This window comes from Procambarus clarkii, chromosome 38 (assembly GCF_040958095.1).
Source record: "Procambarus clarkii isolate CNS0578487 chromosome 38, FALCON_Pclarkii_2.0, whole genome shotgun sequence".
In the NCBI taxonomy this organism is placed as follows: Eukaryota; Metazoa; Arthropoda; class Malacostraca; order Decapoda; family Cambaridae; genus Procambarus; species Procambarus clarkii.
In genome coordinates, this window is record NC_091187.1 from 24,969,051 (window position 1) to 24,989,491 (window position 20,441).

General features: G+C 44.1%; 1 protein-coding gene across 2 annotated transcripts in view; it reads left to right on the forward strand.

The window, feature by feature from the left end:
• LOC123771975 (uncharacterized) overlaps nucleotides 1–20,441 on the forward strand; it is a 387,132-nt gene that overhangs the window by 71,361 nt on the left and 295,330 nt on the right. The gene's annotated exons all lie outside the window — the stretch shown is intronic.

Genomic DNA, 20,441 nt, shown 5'->3' on the forward strand with positions numbered 1-20,441 from the left:
GTGATAAAACTGACCAGTATTCTGATAATAGCAGGATTGTGGTGATATTTAGTGCTGTGCTCCATGGAGGGAGGAGTAATGCTGTGGGAGGGAGGGTTGTGGTGTCGTCTTCTGACTGTGTGTGGCCACCCTTTATTGACTGCACTCACCATACCAGCGTAGTGGTTCGCTATGGTGAACACAAATGTAGATACTTATATATAATGTGTGTATAAAGTGTAATAAGAGCAAGAGGAATAGGTTGGAAGACACCATTTTGGTGAGGGAGGTGCGTCATCTGCACGACTTGTCATGTTGTTTACTGGTGGCCACTATGGTCTTTGGGCACCATACCAGCTTATTTGCACAGGTATGGTGAATAAAACAGGTAGATACTTATATATAATGTGTGTATATAGTGTAATAACACCACAAACAATATTGTTGAAGGAGAAATATTAGTGCGTCTGGCCTTGAGGGCGGCCGCCACCAGCCGACTGTGTGAGTAGCTACGTCTTTGTGCCTTTACTTACCATACAAGCTTAGATGTACAGTTATGGTGAACAATACATGTAAATACTTATATATAACGTGTGTGTGTATAGTGAATAAATGCAAAAACAGTATTGTGGGAGGAGAATGAGGTGTTGTTGAGGGAGGGAGTGGCAGCGAGTGGCTGGCTGGTGTGTGGCGGTCACTCCTCGTTACATTTTGACTCACAATGCAACTTAGTGGTTCATTATGGTGAGCAAAACATGCAGATACTTATATATAACCTGTGTATATAGTGTAATAAGAGCAAAACTATTTGTTTATTTTTTATGAATACCCCTGTATAATAATTGAATCACTAATATGCACACCATAATTTTGAGTACAGCGATGGTTCACACATTTTATTATATATCACAATTCACTGTATTGAATAATATTGCTGCAAAAAACAAAGAAAAAATCACTCAGAGACATTGAAATAATTAGGTAATAACATATTTGTGGCAACTGCCGCATGACAGCTCGGGCGGAGTAGACCTCGTCTGGCGAAGGCTCTGTCTTTTTTGCCAGACTTCCCTACCCTATTGCGGCTAAAATATGCCACCAACGATTTTTTTGTTATTTTTTCAGTGATCAGGGAACAAAAATGAACACTTCTATAAGACGAAAGAATTTTTTTTTTTTTTCACCTGTGGGTGTTAAATCCATTTGGACCCCTATCGGTTTGAGGGTTAAAACACTTCAGCACCGCAACCTCAATGAGGTGAAAAAAGAATTTCTTTGTCCATTTCACAGATTTTGGCATGCACTCAATGGCACCAATCAATATGTCACATTTATCTACTAACCGCGTATTCACATTGTAGTCAGTAACACAATCAGGTTTGGCAACCTTGTTGAGAAGTTCACTTTGCCGGTGTCCAAAATGTCACCGGTGTGAATATTGGTGAATGTGATTGTGAATATCAGCAAAATCCCACACAATACCCGGGGCAAGACGGGAAGCCCAAGACCCCCGACAGAACCTAAAGGTGTGAACAACGGCGAACGATGAAACCCACAAACGCGAGTGAGACCTGAATGTCCCCAGGGTAGAGAACTCCTGACACACAAGGGAAGTACTTACCGGGCACCTAGGGAAAATAGCCCTAGGCGCATGCTGCCCAGTGTACCAAAGAATGACATGTTGGAAAGACACAACTAGTGTTCATCATGCTGCCTATTGGGTCAGAGACATCTATGACCCTGAGTCTTGCGTGATATATTCTCTGCTTGTTACTCGCTTCCCAACTCCATACGTGATTGTAAATAATTGTGAATAACAACTATTCACACCAGTGCCATTTTGGATATTCGCCTCGCATCTGTCCCTCCAGTGCACAGATAACATTTGATCACACTTTCTTAGCTGGAATTCACCCACTGCAATTCCATTGCCAAACACTGGTATTTCCCTCCTGTGGGCCTTGACAGTGCCACATACGCCGGTGGTGTGGTCAAAGAGGAATCTGGTCAGCAAGGGGCTGGTATAGTAGTTTTCCGTAAACAGGATATGAACCTTGTTCAGCAATGGTTCCATGAGTGTTTTCATGACACTGCCTGAGAACCCATGTGGATCTTGACCTGGTATGTCAGTGTACCTGAATACATTATCACGTTCTTGACAATACCAGTCACATAGCACGAAGAACTTTATTCCAAACCTGTGCCTCTTTTAACCCTTAACCCTTACACTGCTCAGGGGTCCTTGGGACATTTACACTCCTGTGCGCAAGAAAAAAAAAATTCAAATTTTTTTTTTCGTCTTCTAAACATGTTAATTTGTGTCCCCTGAGCACGGAAAAAATAAAAAAAAAATCGTAGGCGACATATTTTGGGCGCAATTGACCGAGGAAGTCTGGCAAAAAGTGGGCGTTGACAGAGCGGTTGTCAGACCCGGTCAGCGTCACCCGCGTTGACAGATGGGAGTTGCCACAAAGATATTATTACCTAATTGTTTCAATGTCCCCGATTGATTTTTTCTTAGTTTTTTTGCAGTAATATTATTCAATAGTGTGTATTGTAATATATTTATATAATAAAAGTGGTTAATAATCGCTATACTCAAAAGTATGATGTGCATATTAGTGATTCAATTATTATGTTTATAAAACAATAAACATAGTTTTGCTGCTATTACACTCTATACACAGGTTATATATAAGTATTGGCATGTTTTGGTCACTATAACGAACCACTAAGTTGGTATTGAGAGTCGAAAAGCAACGAGGAGTTACCGCCACACACCAGCCAGCCACTCGCTGCCACTCCCTCAACACACGCACTAAACTTTCTCCCCCAACAATACCAGTTGTGGTGTTATTACACTATATACAGACGTTATATATAAGTATGTGTATATTTTGTTCACCACAACTGTACAGCTAAGCTGATATAGTTAGTTCAGGCACTAAGAGTCGTCGCTATACACAGATGGCGGCTGGCGGCTCCCTCACTCTTTCAAGGTCACACGCACTAAACTTTCTCCCCCAACAATACCTTTTGCAGTGTTATTACCCTATATACACATATTATATATAAATATCTACATGTTGTATGCACCGTAACTGTACACCTAAGCTTGTAGTGCGCTCAAAGAGCATAATGGCCACCCTCTAAACAGCTAGACAAATCGTGCAGACGACGTCACCTCCGTCACCCATATGGCTCCTCCCAGCATAATCCTTTTGCTGTTATTATACTAATACACACATTATATATAAGTATTTACATTTGTGTTCACCATAGAGAACCACTGACCTGGTATGCTGAATGCAAACAATAACAGGTGGCCACACAGTCAGTAAACGATGCTGTCTCCCTCCGTCTCTCAGCATCACTCCTCCCACAGCGCTAATTATTACAACAATCCTGCTATTATCACAACCCTGGTTATTTATATCACAGTCATTGGTCATCTGTAATATTGTCATCGCTAAATAATAACAATTATATATTTATTTTGACATTTTTCGGCGATGCTGTGGTCACAAGCTGAACATCAATGCTGTTCGCTCATGCTGCATGCGCCGGCCTTGGTTGCTCCAACAGTACTGTGCCTCTCACACCTGAGAATGTTGCCCACGATTTTTTTTTTAAATGTCATCTGTTTACAAGAGCCCTGAGGAAGCTACTGTGAACCCCGTGTAGCCGCGGGCCATTTGAATCAGGCCTGGCACCCTATGGCGTATATATACGCCATGCGCACCATGGGACATGTTACTCAGGGCGTATATATACGCCATGCGCAGTTTAAGGGTTAAACTGCGCAACGCGCCTGCAGGCTCACGTCTGGTTTGCGCAACGCACCTCCGGGTATTTGTATTTTTCACGTTCCATTCAAAACTCCCGCGGCTACATGGGGTTCACATCAGCTTCTTCAGGGCTCTTGTAAACAGACGCCATCTTTAAAAAAAATCGTGGTCCACATTCCCGGGTGTGGGAGCCTCAGTAGTGTGTGAGCAACCAAGGCTGGCGCTCGCAGCATGAGCGCACAGCACTGCTGTTCAGCATGTGACCACAGCATCGCCTAATAATGTCAAAATATATATATAACTTGTATTATTTAGCTATGATAGTGTTATATTAGAGCCTGAGTGTGATAATGACTGGGTACAATGTTCAAATATCAGTGATTCAATGCTGTTCACGATGTTCACAGCGCTAGCCACAGCACCACAGCATTATTTCGTTCATCTAGGAATCTTCAAATGATTTCTTAGGTTCCTTTTCAAAATAAACGTGTGGTCAATTATTCATTTACAGGAATTAGTGACCAGGATTGTGATAATAGCAGGATTGTGGTTATAATTAGCGTTGTGCGTAGTATTGTGGAAGGAGGAATTTTGATGAGGGAAGGAGGGCGAGAATTGAGGTAGCCTCATTGTGTGTGTGTGGCTGCCACTCTTGTTTTGCTCACCATACTAGTTAGTGGTTTCCTATGGGCAACACATATGTACATGGGTATATATAGTGTGTGTGTATATAGTGTAAGAACAGCAACAGGAGAATGTTGAGAGGAGCTATTTTGGTGAGGGAGGTAATGTAATCGTAGCGTCGTCTGCTGTGTGATTTTTCATGCAGTGTATGGTGGCCACTGTACTGTTTGGACACAATATTGGCTTACTTGCATAGTTCTGGTACATAAAACATGTAGATAGGTATATAGAACATGTGTAATAAGAACTATAACAATATGGTGGGAGGAGCAATGTTGGCGAGTAAGATGTTGGAGTGAGGGAGACTGGCTGGGTGTGGCTGCTCTCACTCGAGGTGTTCTGAATGTGTTCATGGCCAAATGCTCCTATTGGCCCATACGAGGCAGCTGCTATAGGCCCATACGAGGCAGCTGCTATAGGCCCATACGAGGCAGCTGCTATAGGCCCATACGAGGCAGCTGCTATTGGTCCATACTAGGCAGCTGCTATTGACCCATACTAGGCAGCTACTATTGGCCCATACGAGGCAGCTGCTATTAGCCCATACGAGGCAGCTCCTATTGGCCCATACGAGGCAGCTGCTATTGGCCCATACGAGGCAGCTGCTATTGGCATATACGAGGCAGCTGCTATTGGCATATACGAGGCAGCTGCTATTGGCCCATACGAGGCAGCTGCTATTGGCATATACGAGGCAGCTGCTATTGGCCCATACGAGGCAGCTGCTATTGGCCCATACGAGGCAGCTGCTATTGGCCCATACGAGGCAGTTGCTATTGGCCCATACGAGGCAGTTGCTATTGGCCCATACGAGGCAGTTGCTATTGGCCCATACGAGGCAGCTGCTATTGGCCCATACGAGGCAGCTGCTATTGGCCCATATGCGGCAGCTGCTATTGGCCCATACGCGGCAGCTGCTATTGGCCCATACGCGGCAGCTCCTATTGGCCCATACGAGGCAGCTGCTATTGGCCCATATGAAGCAGCTGATATTGGCCCATACGGGGCAGCTGCTATTGGCCCATACGAGGCAGCTGCTATTGGCCCATATGAGGCAGCTCATATTGGCCCATACGAGGCAGCTGCTATTGGCATATACGAGGCAGCTGCTATTGGCCCATACTAGGCAGCTGCTATTGGCTCATACGAGGCAGCTGCTATTGGCTCATACGAGGCTGCTGCTATTGGCATATATATGAGGCAGCTGCTATTGGCCCATACTAGGCAGCTGCTATTGGCCCATACGAGGCAGCTGCTATTGGCATATATGAGGCAGCTGCTATTGGCCCATATGAGTCAGCTGCTATTGGCCCATACGAGGCAGCTCCTATTGGCCCACACGAGGCAGCTGCTATTGGCCCATACGAGGCAGCTGCTATTGGCCCATATGCGGCAGCTGCTATTGGCCCATACGAGGCAGCTGCTATTGGCCCATACGAAGCAGCTGCTACGCGGTGTTCTGAATGTGTTGATGGTGAATGTATATAGTGTGTGACAGTGTATAGTGTGTAAATAGATTGTATATATACACAAATTAGCATGATACATAGTAACTATGTGCTGCATATGTGTACACAAGTTTCATGCACGTAACACAGTGTCTACGGACAGTACGGATGTTGTACTGCGATATTATAGTGTACGTGTTCATTATACATTGGATTGGCACATCAAAACAATGAAAATGTATTTGGAAAGGTACGCAAAAAATGAACGAAAATATATTCTCAACAACTCGCGCGCCCCGCCCCGAGCACCCCACCGTCCCCGAGAGCTTACGGCACGGACGCACGGGGAATGATGACGTCATGCCCCAAGTTCCGGACCCCATAGCAGCCAAAGTAAGTACAATTTCGACTTTTTTTTTACATACCCATACTGAGGGAAGGGTTTTTGACACTTTAAAAAGAAAAAAGAATTTTTTCCAAAGAATTTATTTCCTGCGCACTGCAGGGGTGTCACATTTGGAGGCAACGCAGTTAAGGGGTTAATGGAATGTACTTTATAATCCTGGATCACATGTTTATCTGAATTGATAACTAGTCGCCTGAATTGATAACTAGTCGAATTGAGACGCTAGTCGTCTCTTAAAGAGGACTAGCAATTCATCTATCACGACATTCTGTGCTGATACAAAATAGTCTTGGAACTTTTTTCTCAAATCATTAAATACCTTCCCCATTTTCCAGTCTGTAGTGTATGTCTTCATTAGCATTATTCTCAAAGTGCAGGCACCCGAGAAGCAGCACAAACCTATTATGTGACACGTACCTGTTGAACATAGAGAATGGAACAAGGCTGTCTCTGCTCCAGTAATCCTGGATCACGTGTTTATCTGAATGCCTCATCATCATCATGCAAAACGCTAGAAACACAAACATTTCCTCACTACTCGTGTCTTTTCAACATGTCACTCTTTGGTACAGTGGGCAGCATGTGCCTAGGGCTATTTTCCTTAGGTGTCCGGTAAGTACTTCCCTTGTGTGTTGGGGTTCTCTTCCCTGGAGACGTTCAGGTCTCATTCTCGTTTGTGGGCTTCATCGCTTGCCATTGTTCACGCCCTTAGGTTCTGTCGGGAGTCTTGGGCTTCCCGTCTTGCCCTGGGTACCTTGCCTTGAGGTTACCTTGAGGTGCTTCCAGGGCTTAGCGTCCCCGCAGCCCGGTCGTCGACCAGGCCTCCTGGTTGCTGGACTGATCAACCAGGCTGTTGAACGCGGCTGCTCGCAGCCTGACGTATGAGTCACAGCCTGGTTGATCAGGTATCCTTTGGAGGTGCTTATCCAGTTCTCTCTTGATCACTGTGAGGGGTTTTCCAGTTATGCCTCTTATGTGTAGCGGAAGCGTGTTGAACAGTCTCGGGCCTCTGATGATAGAGTTCTCTCTCAGAGTACCTGTTGCACCTCTGCTTTTCAACGGGGGTATTCTGCACATCCTGCCATGTCTTCTGGTCTCATGTGATGTTATTTCTGTGTGCAGGTTTGGGACCAGCCCCTCTAATATTTTCCACGTGTAAATTATTATCTCTCTCTCCCGCCTGCGCTCAAGGGAATACAGATTTAGGCTCTTTAGTCGGTCCCAATAGTTTAGAAGTTTTACTGAGTGGATTCTAGCAGTAAAGGATCTCTGCATGCTCTCCAGGTCAGCAATTTCTCCAGCTTTGAAAGGGGGTGTCATTGTGCAGCAGTACTTTACTCTAGAGAGCACAAGCGTTTTGAAAAGTATCATCATCGGTATAGCATCTCTAGTGTGAAAAGTTCTTGTTATCCAACCTGTCATTTTTCTTGCAGTTGTGACGGCTACTTTATTGTGTTCTTTAAAGGTAAGGTCTTCTAACATGAGTACTATAAAAACAGGAAAAAATAACAGAACTGCTTATGCAGACATGAATTTCCCGTCAAAGAAGGAATAATTTAAATAGGGAGATTGAAGAAATCGAGCGGAAATTGAAACACTCATATCAAACTGAAGAAAGGCAGTTAGAACAGAAAGCAATTCAGGAAATAAAGAAAAATCCAAAATATTTTTTAACATATGCAAAATTAAAAGCAAAAACCACTGCCAGTATTGGACCTATTCGTACAAGTGAAGGTTCATACATGGAGGATGACAAAGAAATTAGTGAAATCCTAAAAAAGCAGTATGAGGACATGTTTAGCACTCCAGTAGACAACATGAAAGTGGAAGATCCAGACAATTTCTTTATGCGGGATATTCAAACCCCTGTAAATATAACTGATATCAACACAAGCGCACTAAATTTTGAAAGAGAAATTGAAAACATGCCCATGCACTCGGCCTCAGGTCTAGACTCATGGAACTCAATATTTATAAAGAAATGCAAAGTGCCTGTAGCACAGGCACTCAGTATAGTGTGGAGGAAGAGCTTGGACACAGGGAAGATACCAGATGCACTTAAAGTAGCAGACATAGCCCCTCTACACAATGGAGGGAGCAAAGCATTGGCAAAGAATTATAGACCAGTTGCACTAACATCGCACATCATAAAAGTATTTGAGAGTGATTAGGAGTCAGGTCACCAATTTCATGGAGACCAATGACCTTCACAACCCAGGCCAACATGGATTTCGAGCGGGAAGATCGTGCTTCTCACAGCTACTTGAGCACTACGACAAAGTCACTGAGGCATTAGAAGAAAAACAGAATGCTGATGTGATATACAAGGACTTCGCAAAGACTTTCGATAAATGTGACCATGGCGTGATAGCACACAAAATGAAGTCAATGGGAATAACTAGTAAAGTAGGATGCTGGATACTCAGTTTTCTGTCAAACAGGACTCAGCGAGTAACGGTCAACCATATAAAATCTAGTCCAAGTGCAGTTAAAAGCTCTGTACCTCAGGGTACAGTCCTTGCACCGCTGCTTTTCCTTATTCTCATATCAGATATAAACAAAAATACAAGTCACAGCTTCGTATCATCCTTTGCAGATGACACAAAAATCAGTATGAAAATTATCTCGGCTGTAGACACTGAAAAACTTCAAGCTGATATTAATAAAGTTTTTAACTGGGCATCAGAAAATAACAGTGATAATTCCAGGTACTTAGGTATGGTAAAAATGAGGACCTTAAATATAATATAGAGTACAAAACACAATCAAATGTACCCATAGTAGGAAAACAGCATGTAAAGGATTTGGGAATAATAATTTCTGACGACCTAACGTTTAAGAAGCATAACCAAGCAAATATTGCGACAGCCAGAAAAATGATAGGATGGATTACGAGAACTTTCAAATCCAGGGAGCCCATCACAATGGTTGTACTCTTCAAGTCACTTGCGTTGTCCCGTCTTGATTACTGCTCAGCACTCACTTCCCCCTTTAGAGCAGGAGAGATTGCTGAAATAGAGGGAATACAGAGAACATATATGGCACGCATAGACGCAATAAAGCACCTAAATTATTGGGATCGTCTCAAAGCCCTCCAAATGTACTCACTAGAAAGAAGACGAGAGAGATATCAAATAATATACACCTGGAAGATACTGGAGGGCCAAGTACGAAATCTACACGGTAAAATAACAACGTACTGGAGTGAACGATATGGAAGAAAATGCAGAATAGAACCAGTGAAGAGCAGAGGTGCCATAGGCACAATCAGAGAACACTGTATAAACATCAGAGGTCCACGGTTGTTCAACGTCCTCCCAGCAAGCATAAGAAATATTGCCGGAACAACCGTGGACATCTTCAAGAGGAAACTAGATTTATTCCTCCAAGGAGTGCCGGACCAACCGGGCTGTGGTGGGTATGTGGGCCTGCGGGTCGCTCCAAGCAACAGCCTAGTGGACCAAACTCTCACAAGTCAAGCCTGGCCTCAGGCCGGGCTTGGGGAGTAGAAGAACTCCCAGAACCCCATCAACCAGGTATCAACCAGGTACACCCAGATCCTTTACATTTCCTTTTCGTTCTATGTTATGATTTGCCTGAGTTTTGTACGTGGTTTCCGTTTTTATATTTTCATTTTTTCCATAGCGCATGAGCTTGAACTTATCTTCGTTAAACACCATATTATTTTCTGTAGTCCATAGAAAGACCTGATCTACATCTGATTGGAGGTTTGCCATGTCCTCTATGTTGCCTACTCTGCTAATGTTGTTCATTAGCATTAGATTTTTGCTAATGAATGTTCATTAGCATTGGATTTTTGCTGGATGGGACGCACTGTGGTTGGCGCAGCCTGCATACAGCGACAGCCGACATTTCTCTCTGGGGACTGGTTTGTTTGTTTGTTGCTTTGGGGCTTTTTGTTTTGTTTTGTTTTCTTTGTGCATATTCACTTCCTTTTGGCAAATCAGGTCTACCTAGCTGTCTATTATGCTAGCCTAGGTTGTGTTGGTGGTCTTCCTCTGTTGCTTCGAGGTTTCACAATGACCTCCGGTTGTCAGTTGGCCTCCAATAGACAGTGGTTACAGGCTTAGCTGGCCACAGTGCCTGGGCTTACTGTCGGGCTAAAGTACCCAATGAAATCCCTGTTGGGCTTAGGGGTACCATGGATGTGTCTTCCGAGCCCTGTCTCACCTTGTACAATGCTGAGGGTTGTTTGTTGCCTTTGCTTCGTGGCGACAATCATCCATCTTACTTTCGTCATGCTGCCTTTTGGGTCAGAGACATCTGTGACCCTGAGTCTTCCGAGGTATGTTCTCTGCTTGTTATTCAGTTTCCCAATTCCTTGTCTGAGGATGTTCTGGATCAGGAAGTGGCTTTGTTGTGTAACAGTAGAACTGTTAACATAGAAGGCAATAGAGTCTTTGAACCCGTCAAGTTGAGCGCTCCAGGGATAGTATTATTTTCTAAAGGGCTAAGAGCTTTTCTAAGTAACGTAATATATACCCCTTCCCTCCTCCCACTTTCCCTATCCCGCTCAACCCCAAATGCTCTCCTCTACTCCCTTATCCCCCACGTTCCCTACTCCTCACTCCTCACCTCCCCTACACTACCCTATTCCCCTACCTACCCTCCCAGTGTTGCGTCCCAGGATGCTGCTTGTAAAAGAAGTAAGCAGGCGTCTGGTAGATGCGGTATTATTAATAAAGTGTGTTGGAATTGTTATGGCCAAGGCTATTTTCGGGAGTCTTGTCGTAACATAAGGATTACGGTAGACCCGGGAAAGATCGCCCCTAGTGATGGTAGGCCTACCTTTGAAGTGAAGGTGGAAGGTGTGAGATTGACAGTTTTGTGGACATCGGAAGTCAAGCAACTCTAATTAAAAAGTCAGCCTTCGGCAAATTTATACTGATTGACTGATTGATTGTCAATATACTGATTGACACCCACAGGTGAAAAAAAAAAAAAAAAATAAGTCGTGTTCCCTGATCACGGGGGGGGGGGGGGGAATCAATTGTACTTACCGGCGATGTAATTGATCCGAGAATATGGATGATGACGTCACAGTTTGTATGTTCGCTCATGCACGGTGCATCCCGGAGGCGTTGCGTGCGGTCTTCAAGCAGCCACAGTTGCCATGAATTTATTTTCGCGTCATTATTTACAGTGTTTACGCATGTATTCTTTGCAATATTAGTCACTAATTATGTTGCACATAATGTCACTTGACAGTTATTGTCAATATATGTTGCACACATCGAGTATACACATGCGCACACATACGTTTTCCATTATGGCATTATATTATGTACAGTAATCACAATGATCATTATTTTATATGTACACACTAGCACGCACTATGTACAGGTTTTTGCACTATTATTGCACATTTAGAAGTCTTGGAGTGTGTGGTAGTGCAGTCGACAGCACACAATGCCACTCCACACCTTTCACACCATGTTTGCACCATTTTACGTTTTTGCTCTCTTCGTTTTGTTGTTTTACATACTACGCGTGCACGTTGGCCTATTGCACACTTTCCACCTGCTGGCAAATTCTTTATTCTGTGTTGCTGAAACGCATCTATGTGAGCGAGCCTGGGTGTTGCATCATGCTGCACCACTGGGTTCATGATTGGTCTTCGTATGCCAGGGGCTTCTTGACCAAACTTTGCTAATAACTGTGTTGCAAGTGTAAAAGCAAATGTACGTAAAATAGGTTTACGTCCAGTTTTCACCAGGTACAAATTATAGCAGTTCAACATGCTCATGTCAACAAGACGGAAAAACACTTTTTTCGTCCACCTTAATGTTTCCGCACACACTCGATAGTGCCAATCATCATGTCAGCCGTATCAATCAAACGCATGTTGATATTGTAGTCAAGAACACAATCTGGCTTATATACTGGTTCTCTCATTACACGGTGCACCTTGCCACTGTTCAACATTGTACCATCATGAACGGTTGTCAGCAGGTTCACTTCTCTCTTGTCTTTCCACTGTACTGAGAGAATTTCATCACATTTCCGTACCTGGCACTCACCAACTGCAAGTCCATCGACAAACACTGGCATTTCCCGTCTTCATGGCTTTACTGTGCCAACCAACCCAGTTCTATTTTCAATCAAGAACTTGGCTAGCAATGGACTTGTATAGTAATTATCTGTGTATAGGATGTGGCCCTTGTTCATCCATGGTGCCATCAGTGACTTCACCACACTACCCGAAAATCCATATTCGTCATTACCGGGAATGTCTACATCGCTAGCTGAATACAGAATCATGTGTAACCCGTATCCTGTTTCACAGTCACATAGTACAAAGAATTTCAACCCAGATCTGTTTCGTTTTGAGGGAATATACTGTTTAAATGAAACACGTCCTTTGAATAGTATAAGGGATTCGTCAATCACCAGCTTCTGTGCTGGTACGTAAAAATCTCTGAATTTTCCAATCACCTCATTCATATAGTGCCTCACTCGCCAAAGTCTATCCTCCTCAGTCCGGTCCTCATTAGTTGCAAAATGCACACACCTGAGGAGCATCTGAAATCTGTCTCTGGACATATATTTCCTGAAGAAAGGTGTTGGAATAGTCAGATCTTTGCTCCAGTAATCTGTGATAGTGTGTTTGACACAGTGTTTCATCAACATAAATATTGCAAGAAACACATACATTTCACCTATATTGGTGTTTTTCCAACATTGCAAGCATGAAAATTCTGATATATCTTTTCTAATGAGATGAGCCGCATGAAGGTTCGTTTGGTGTACAATATATTCCATGAGCGACTCATCATAGAATGCGGTAAAATAATCACATTCACTCATATCATCACCATTATCAGGGAAAAGATCTGTAATCCCAACGTCTTTATCGTCAAAGGCAGGAATTCGGGGAATAAAACCAGCACCATCACTCCACACTAGTACACCTGGTGTCCTGTGAGACGCAGGGGACGCAGCAGAGGCACTACGGCGAGGAAGCGATGCACCCCGTGGACCAGGAGCTGAAGCCCTGCTACGCACAGTACAGCCGCTACCTGCACGTGAGATAGAGGCACGTGCACATGAGGTAGAGGCACGTGCACGTGAGGTAGAGGCACGTGCACGTGAGGTAGAGGCACGTGCACATGAGGTAGAGGCACGTGCACATGAGGTAGAGGCACGTGCACGTGAAGTAGAGGCATGTGCACGTGAGGTAGAGGCACGTGCATGTGAGGTAGAGGCACGTGAACATGAGGCTCTTGGTGCCACATGTTGTTCCATGCGGTGGCGCTTGGCTGGGCGAGATGCGACAAAATCTCGCCCAGTAACACCACTGGTACTGGCACCAGGCTCGGTAACACTATGTTCTGATTCCACTTCACTAAAACCAGAAAAAGAGTCACCTTCCTCTGACTTGTCACCGAAAGTATCCTCAGACTCTAAATAATCACAGGAACTGTGTGGCCGAGGGAGAATTGGGGTAGACACTGGGCAAGACGGCATGGGTGAGCTTATAGGTCTCGCCATGGGAGGCGGCTGTATCTCATATTCACTGTCCGTGCTATCAACATCGGTCAATTGTGTGTAGTCTTTATCAATATCAGAGTCATCAAAGTCACTTTCCTCACCATCAGAAAATAATTCACTGGTTATTTGCTCTTGGGTGAGTGATTGCGTGGGGCGTGCCCGGGAAGCGTTCAGCCGTGCGCTCGACATGGTGGCTGCTGGGTAACTGAGGCCTCCCAAGCGATGGTAGCGTGAGCTGGATTTTATTCAAAATGGCGGCTGTTTTCTATAGCCCCTGGCCAGCGTATGGGGACCCCCTATACCCCGCGGGCCTTTCAAATCGTGCGCGGTACACCCGCGCATCATATAATGCGATGCGCAATTTACTGCAAGTCGGGCAAAGCATCATATGATGCGATGCGCAATTGAAGGGTTAAGCGTAGTGAGAAAAAATTAACAGCAGTAAATAAGGAAAAAATTTACATCTTGGGTCAAGGTACCATGAACTTTGAAATTAATGGGGAATTGCAACCTCATACATGTACGATCGTTGAGAATCTTGATTTTCCTGGGAACATACTCATGGGTACAGATTTTTTGTATAGGTTTCATTACTCCTTGTCTGCACTAAAAGGGGCAAGGAACTGCAGATTGCAGTTGGGACAGATTTCCTACCCAGTGGAGATGATCGACCATCCCCCAGTTGTAGCTTCAATTACGAGGAAGCAGAAATAGAACACAAACTCCCCTAAATTGCTTTTTAAGTCTCTTCCAGACAGACACAGTTAAGAGGTCATGTGGGTTACATGCATTGACCAAGCAAAGTTGCCTACCACATTCTATTAAATTTATTAAAGTGTGGAAAAAATAAGCTCAGTAGCACTAGAAATATGTTCAAACCGCATACCCCTAAGAAAAAAGAGAAAGAGATGCAGATTGGAACGGGAACATCGTTCCCTATATAGGCGAAGAAAACGAATCGCGGAACAACTTGAGAGTCGCACCCTATCTCAAGAACGGCGAAGAAGGTTAGGTAGAGAAATAGAAACAATTGAACTCAAGCTACAAGAATCATACAAAACCCAGGAGAGGCAAAGAGAGCAAAAGGCCATCAGTGAAATAGAGAGAAATCCGAAATATTTTTTCTCCTATGCAAAATCAAGATCAAAAACCACATCTAGTATCGGGCCCCTGCGAAAGGGAGATGGAACTTTCACCGATGACAACAAAGAAATGAGCGAGTTACTGAGGAAGCAGTACGACTCTGTTTTCAGCGAGCCATTAACCCTTAAAGTGCGCATCACTTCATATGAAGTGTAAATCGTTTTACCAGTCAACTGCGCTTCACTTCATATGAAGTGTATGGGTACCGCGCACGATTTGAATGGCCCGCGGTGTAGCTGGGGGTCCCATACGCTGCCCAGGGGCTCTAGTAAACAGCGGCCATTTTGAAAAAAAATCCAGCTCACGATTCGATGGCATGGGAGGCCTCAGTTTAGCGAGAGTCACCATGGCGAGCGCACGGTCAAACGCCTCACGGGCACGCACCACTCAGTCCCTCACCCCAGAGCAAATAGCCCACGAATTATTCTCTGAAGGTGAAGAAAGTGTGTTTGACGATTCAGACAACGATGAGGATTATACACAGTTGTCGGGTGATAGTAGCAGCAGCAGTGAAAGTGAGAATGACCGCCATGCCATGGCGAGGCCTATACGCTCTCCCATGCCTCCTCGCCCATTTTCTACCCCAATTCTACCACGACCTCACAGTTCCTGTGGATATTTTCTGTTTGAGGGTGACGAGTCAGAGGGAGGTGACTCCTTTTCTGGGTTTAGTGACTCAGATCAAAGTTTTATTGAGCCTGTGGCTGGTACCAGTGGTGTAACTGGGCGAGAAATTGTCGCGTCAGCAGCATCTCGCCCGGCCAAGCGCCACCGCATGGCACCACATGAGGGACCAAGACCCTCGTGTTCACGTGCACCCACCTCACGTGCACCCACCTCACGTGCACGTAGCCGCCGTGCTTCTCGCAGACGGTATTCAGCTCCTGGTCGCCGGTATGCATCGCTTCCTCGCCGTCTTTCCTCTGCATCTCGCAGGACGCCTGGTGTACTTGAGTGGAGTGATGGTGACAATTTTATTCCTAATATTCCTCACTTTGACGATAAAGATGTAGGGATTACAAACCTTTTCCCTAATCAAGGTGAGGACATGGCTGAGATGGAATATTTTACAGCATTCTATGATGAACCACTCATGGAATACATTGTACACCAAACGAACCTGCATGCTGCTTACCTGATTGAGAGGGAAATCACAGAATTTTCACGACTGCAGCGTTGGAAAAATACCACAGTGGCGGAAATGTATGTGTTTTTGGCACTCTGTTGATGAAGCACTGTCACAAACATGCAATAAATGAATATTGGAGCAAGGACAAGACAATACCAACACCTTTATTCGGGAAATATATGTCACGAGACAGGTTTCAGATACTCCTCAGGTGTCTACATTTTGGAAGTGTTCAGGACCGAACACCTGATGATAGACTGTGGCGAGTGAGGCACTACATGAACGATGTTATTGGAAAATTCAGAGATTTTTACGTACCAGCACAGAAGCTGGTGGTTGATGAATCTCTCATACTTTTCAAGGGACGTGTTCCATTCAAACAGTACATTCCCTCAAAACGAAACCGATTTGGCCTGAAATTTTTTGTTCTTTGTGATTGTGAGACAGGATACGTGTTACACATGATTCTGTACTCGGCTAGTGATGTAGACATTCCCGGTAACGACGAACATGGATTCTCGGGGAGTGTAGTGAAGACCATCATGGCTCCGTGGATGAACAAGGGACACATTTTATACACAGATAATTACTATACAAGTCCCTTGCTAGCTCGGTTCTTGCTAGAAAATAGAACCGGATTGGTTGGTACAGTAAAGCCACAACGAAGGGAAATGCCTGTGTTTGACAACGACATTGCAGTTGGTGAGTGTCAGAGAAGGAAAAGTGATAACATTCTGTCAGTTCGGTGGAAAGACAAAAGAGAGGTGAACTTGTTGACAACAATTCATGATGGAACAATGGTGAACAGTGGGAAAGTGAGCCATAAAACAAACGCACCACTATATAAGCCAGACTGTGTTTTAGACTATAATATCAACATGCGGTTGATTGATAAATCAGACATGATGATTGGCACTGCAGAGTGTGTGCGGAAGACATGTAGGTGGACGAAAAAAGTGTTCTTCCATCTTGTGGACATGAGCATGCTGAACTGTTTCAACATGTACCTTGTGAGAACTGGACGTAAGCCCACTTTCCGTGACTTTGTATTTGATGCTGCAATACAGTTATTAGGAAAGTTTGCAAAAGATGTCCCAGGTATTCAGCGGCCCATCATAAACCCACTGTTGCAGCATGCTGGTACTCCTCGCCTCACTCACACTGAAGGCTTCCTAGCACACAAACTTAAGTATTTGCCACCTGGTGTGAAGCGTGCAATAGCCCAACGTGATTGCTTGGTGTGTAAAACAACGACACGTAGAGACAAGAAACGGAAGCTTGTGCAAACATGGTGTGAAACGTGTGGTATCCCATTATGTGCTGTCGACTGCTTCAATGACTACCACAGTCTAGAAATCTTCTAAGTGTGCTTCAAAGTGTGTATAGCGTGTGGGAGTGTGTAAATATGTAAACATATAAGCAGATAGCGTGTGCGTGTGTGTAAATATATACAAATATAAGCAGAACATACAATATAATAGACTGTAATGACATATTATATTGCCGTAATTGAAAACATTTGTGTGCGCCTGTGTATACTCAAATATGCAACAATTATTGATACAAAATATGTTCAAACAGTATTTGAAACACAATTAGTGAAAAAAAATTAGATAAAATGCGCTTAGACATTGTAAATAAATAGCGCGAAAATATATTTGTGGCAACTCTGGCTGTTTGAGGACCGCGCGCAACATCTCCCGGGCGTGTACTGCATGAGCGAACATGCAGATTGTGACGTCATCACCGAGCTTCTCGGCTCTATTGCAACAAAAGTAAGTACAATAGAATTTTTTTTTTATTTTTCCCGTGATCTGTGAACAGAACTTAACAGATTAGCAAAAAAAAAAAAATTTTTTTTTTTTTCAAAATGACATGCGCCTGTGTGGATAGCAGGATATTAGACCCCGAGCATGTTAAGGATTAAACGCACTAAAGATTGATAACCCAAATGAATTTTTCATGGATATGATACCAACATCAAATCATATATCAGACGTCGCCCTATCCCCACTAGATTTTGAAGAATCCATAAACAGTATGCCTATGCACTCTGCACCAGGCCTGGATTCTTGGAACTCCATAGTCATCAAGAACTGTAAAAAATCACTATCGCAGGCCCTTCACATTCTGTGGAAACAAAGCCTAGATACTGGCGCTATCCCTGACATACTAAAAACAGCAGAGATAGCACCACTCCATAAAGGAGGAAATAAGGCAGAGGCAAAAAATTACAGACCGATAGCACTAACATCGCACATCATAAAAAATTTTGAGAGAGTGATAAGAAGTAAGATCACAAAATACATGGAATCACAGCATCTCCATAACCCCGGACAACATGGTTTCAGAACAGGGCGCTCTTGCCTGTCGCAGTTGCTGGACCACTATGATATGGCATTAGATGCTATGGAAGACAAACAAAATGCTGATGTAATATACACAGATTTCGCAAAAGCCTTTGATAAATGTGACCATGGTGTTATTGCACATAAAATGCATTCAAAAGGAATTACCGGGAAAATAGGCAGATGGATCTACAATTTCCTGACTAACAGAACCCAATGTGTAATAGTCAACAAAATAAAATCCAGCCCATCAACCGTGAAGAGCTCAGTCCCCCAGGGTACTGTGCTTGCTCCAGTACTTTTTCTCATCCTCATATCGGACATAGACCAGAACACAACCTATAGCACTGTATCATCCTTTGCAGATGACACTAGGATTTTCATGAGAGTTGGCAACATAGAGGACACGGCAAACCTCCAATCAGATGTAGATCAGGTCTTTCTATGGGCTACAGAAAATAATATGGTGTTTAACGAGGATAAGTTCCAGCTCATGAGCTACGGAAAAATTCAAAATATAAAAACAGAAACCACGTACAAAACTCAGGCAAATCATAACATAGAACGAAAAGGTAATGTAAAGGATCTGGGTGTACTCATGTCGGAAGACCTTACCTTTAAAGAACACAATAAAGTAGCCGTCACAACTGCAAGAAAAATGACAGGTTGGATAACAAGAACTTTTCACACTAGAGATGCTATACCGATGATGATACTTTTCAAAACGCTTGTGCTCTCTAGAGTGGAGTACTGCTGCACAATGACAGCCCCTTTCAAAGCTGGAGAAATTGCTGACCTGGAGAGCATGCAGAGATCCTTTACTGCTAGAATCCACTCAGTAAAACATCTAAATTACTGGGACCGACTAAAGAGCCTAAATCTGTACTCCCTTGAGCGCAGGCGGGAGAGATACATAATAATTTACACGTGGAAAATAATTGAGGGGCTGGTCCCAAACCTGCACACAGAAATAACATCACATGAGACCAGGAGGCATGGCAGGATGTGCAGAATACCCCCGTTGAAAAGCAGAGGTGCAACAGGTACTCTGAGAGAGAACTCTATCAACATCAGAGGCCCGAGACTGTTCAATACGCTTCCACTACACATAAGGGGCATAACTGGCCGACCCCTCACAGTGTTCAAGAGAGAACTGGATAAGCACCTCCAAAGGATACCTGATCAACCAGGTATCAGCCTGATGTATGTGACTCATACGTCAGGCTGCGAGCAGCCGCGTCCAACAGCCTGGTTGATCAGTCCAGCAACCAGGAGGCCTGGTCGACGAACGGGCCGCGGGGACACTAAGCCCCGGAAGCACCTCAAGGTAACCTCAAGGTAGGTCCGTGGGACATTACATCCTACCAGGTACCACCCTTCAGGTGGCTGGAAGATGTGCCCATCTAATTGTGGTGCTTGATAAAGGTGCACTCATTCCAGTCGTTAATCTCTCACATAAGATCTTTCGCTTCAGGGTGGGTGATAGGGTATCTCAGGGTACTATGGTGAATGACAGAAATTTTTCACCATGAGTCAGCTGAGATGCCAACTGGCACAGCACAATGTAGTGCTTTAAATGTGATAGACAACAATAAACCATCAAAGATAAAGAATGAGATGTTTCGAGTAACATACTGGATATAGATAAGTTGATCTAGGCACTTGATTTGCAACATGTTCTGCAGACTGATAGAAAACTGCTGAGGGGGATATTACAAAAATTCCCAAAATTGTTTGTAACCAAGGATGACCAGATTGATCTCCTTGATAGGATAGAGCACACCATTCCAACAGGTGATAACGTGCCTGTTGATACAAGGCAGTGGAGGTTGCCGGAACGAGCTAAGAAAACTATCAGGGATGAGTGCCAGAAAATGTTGAGATAGGACATGATAGAGCCTAGTACGTCACCGTGGCCGTCTCCTGTTGTGTTATTTCGTAAACCAGATGGTAGTTATTGCTTTTATGTGGACTACCAGAAGGTAAACGAAATAACTGAGGGTG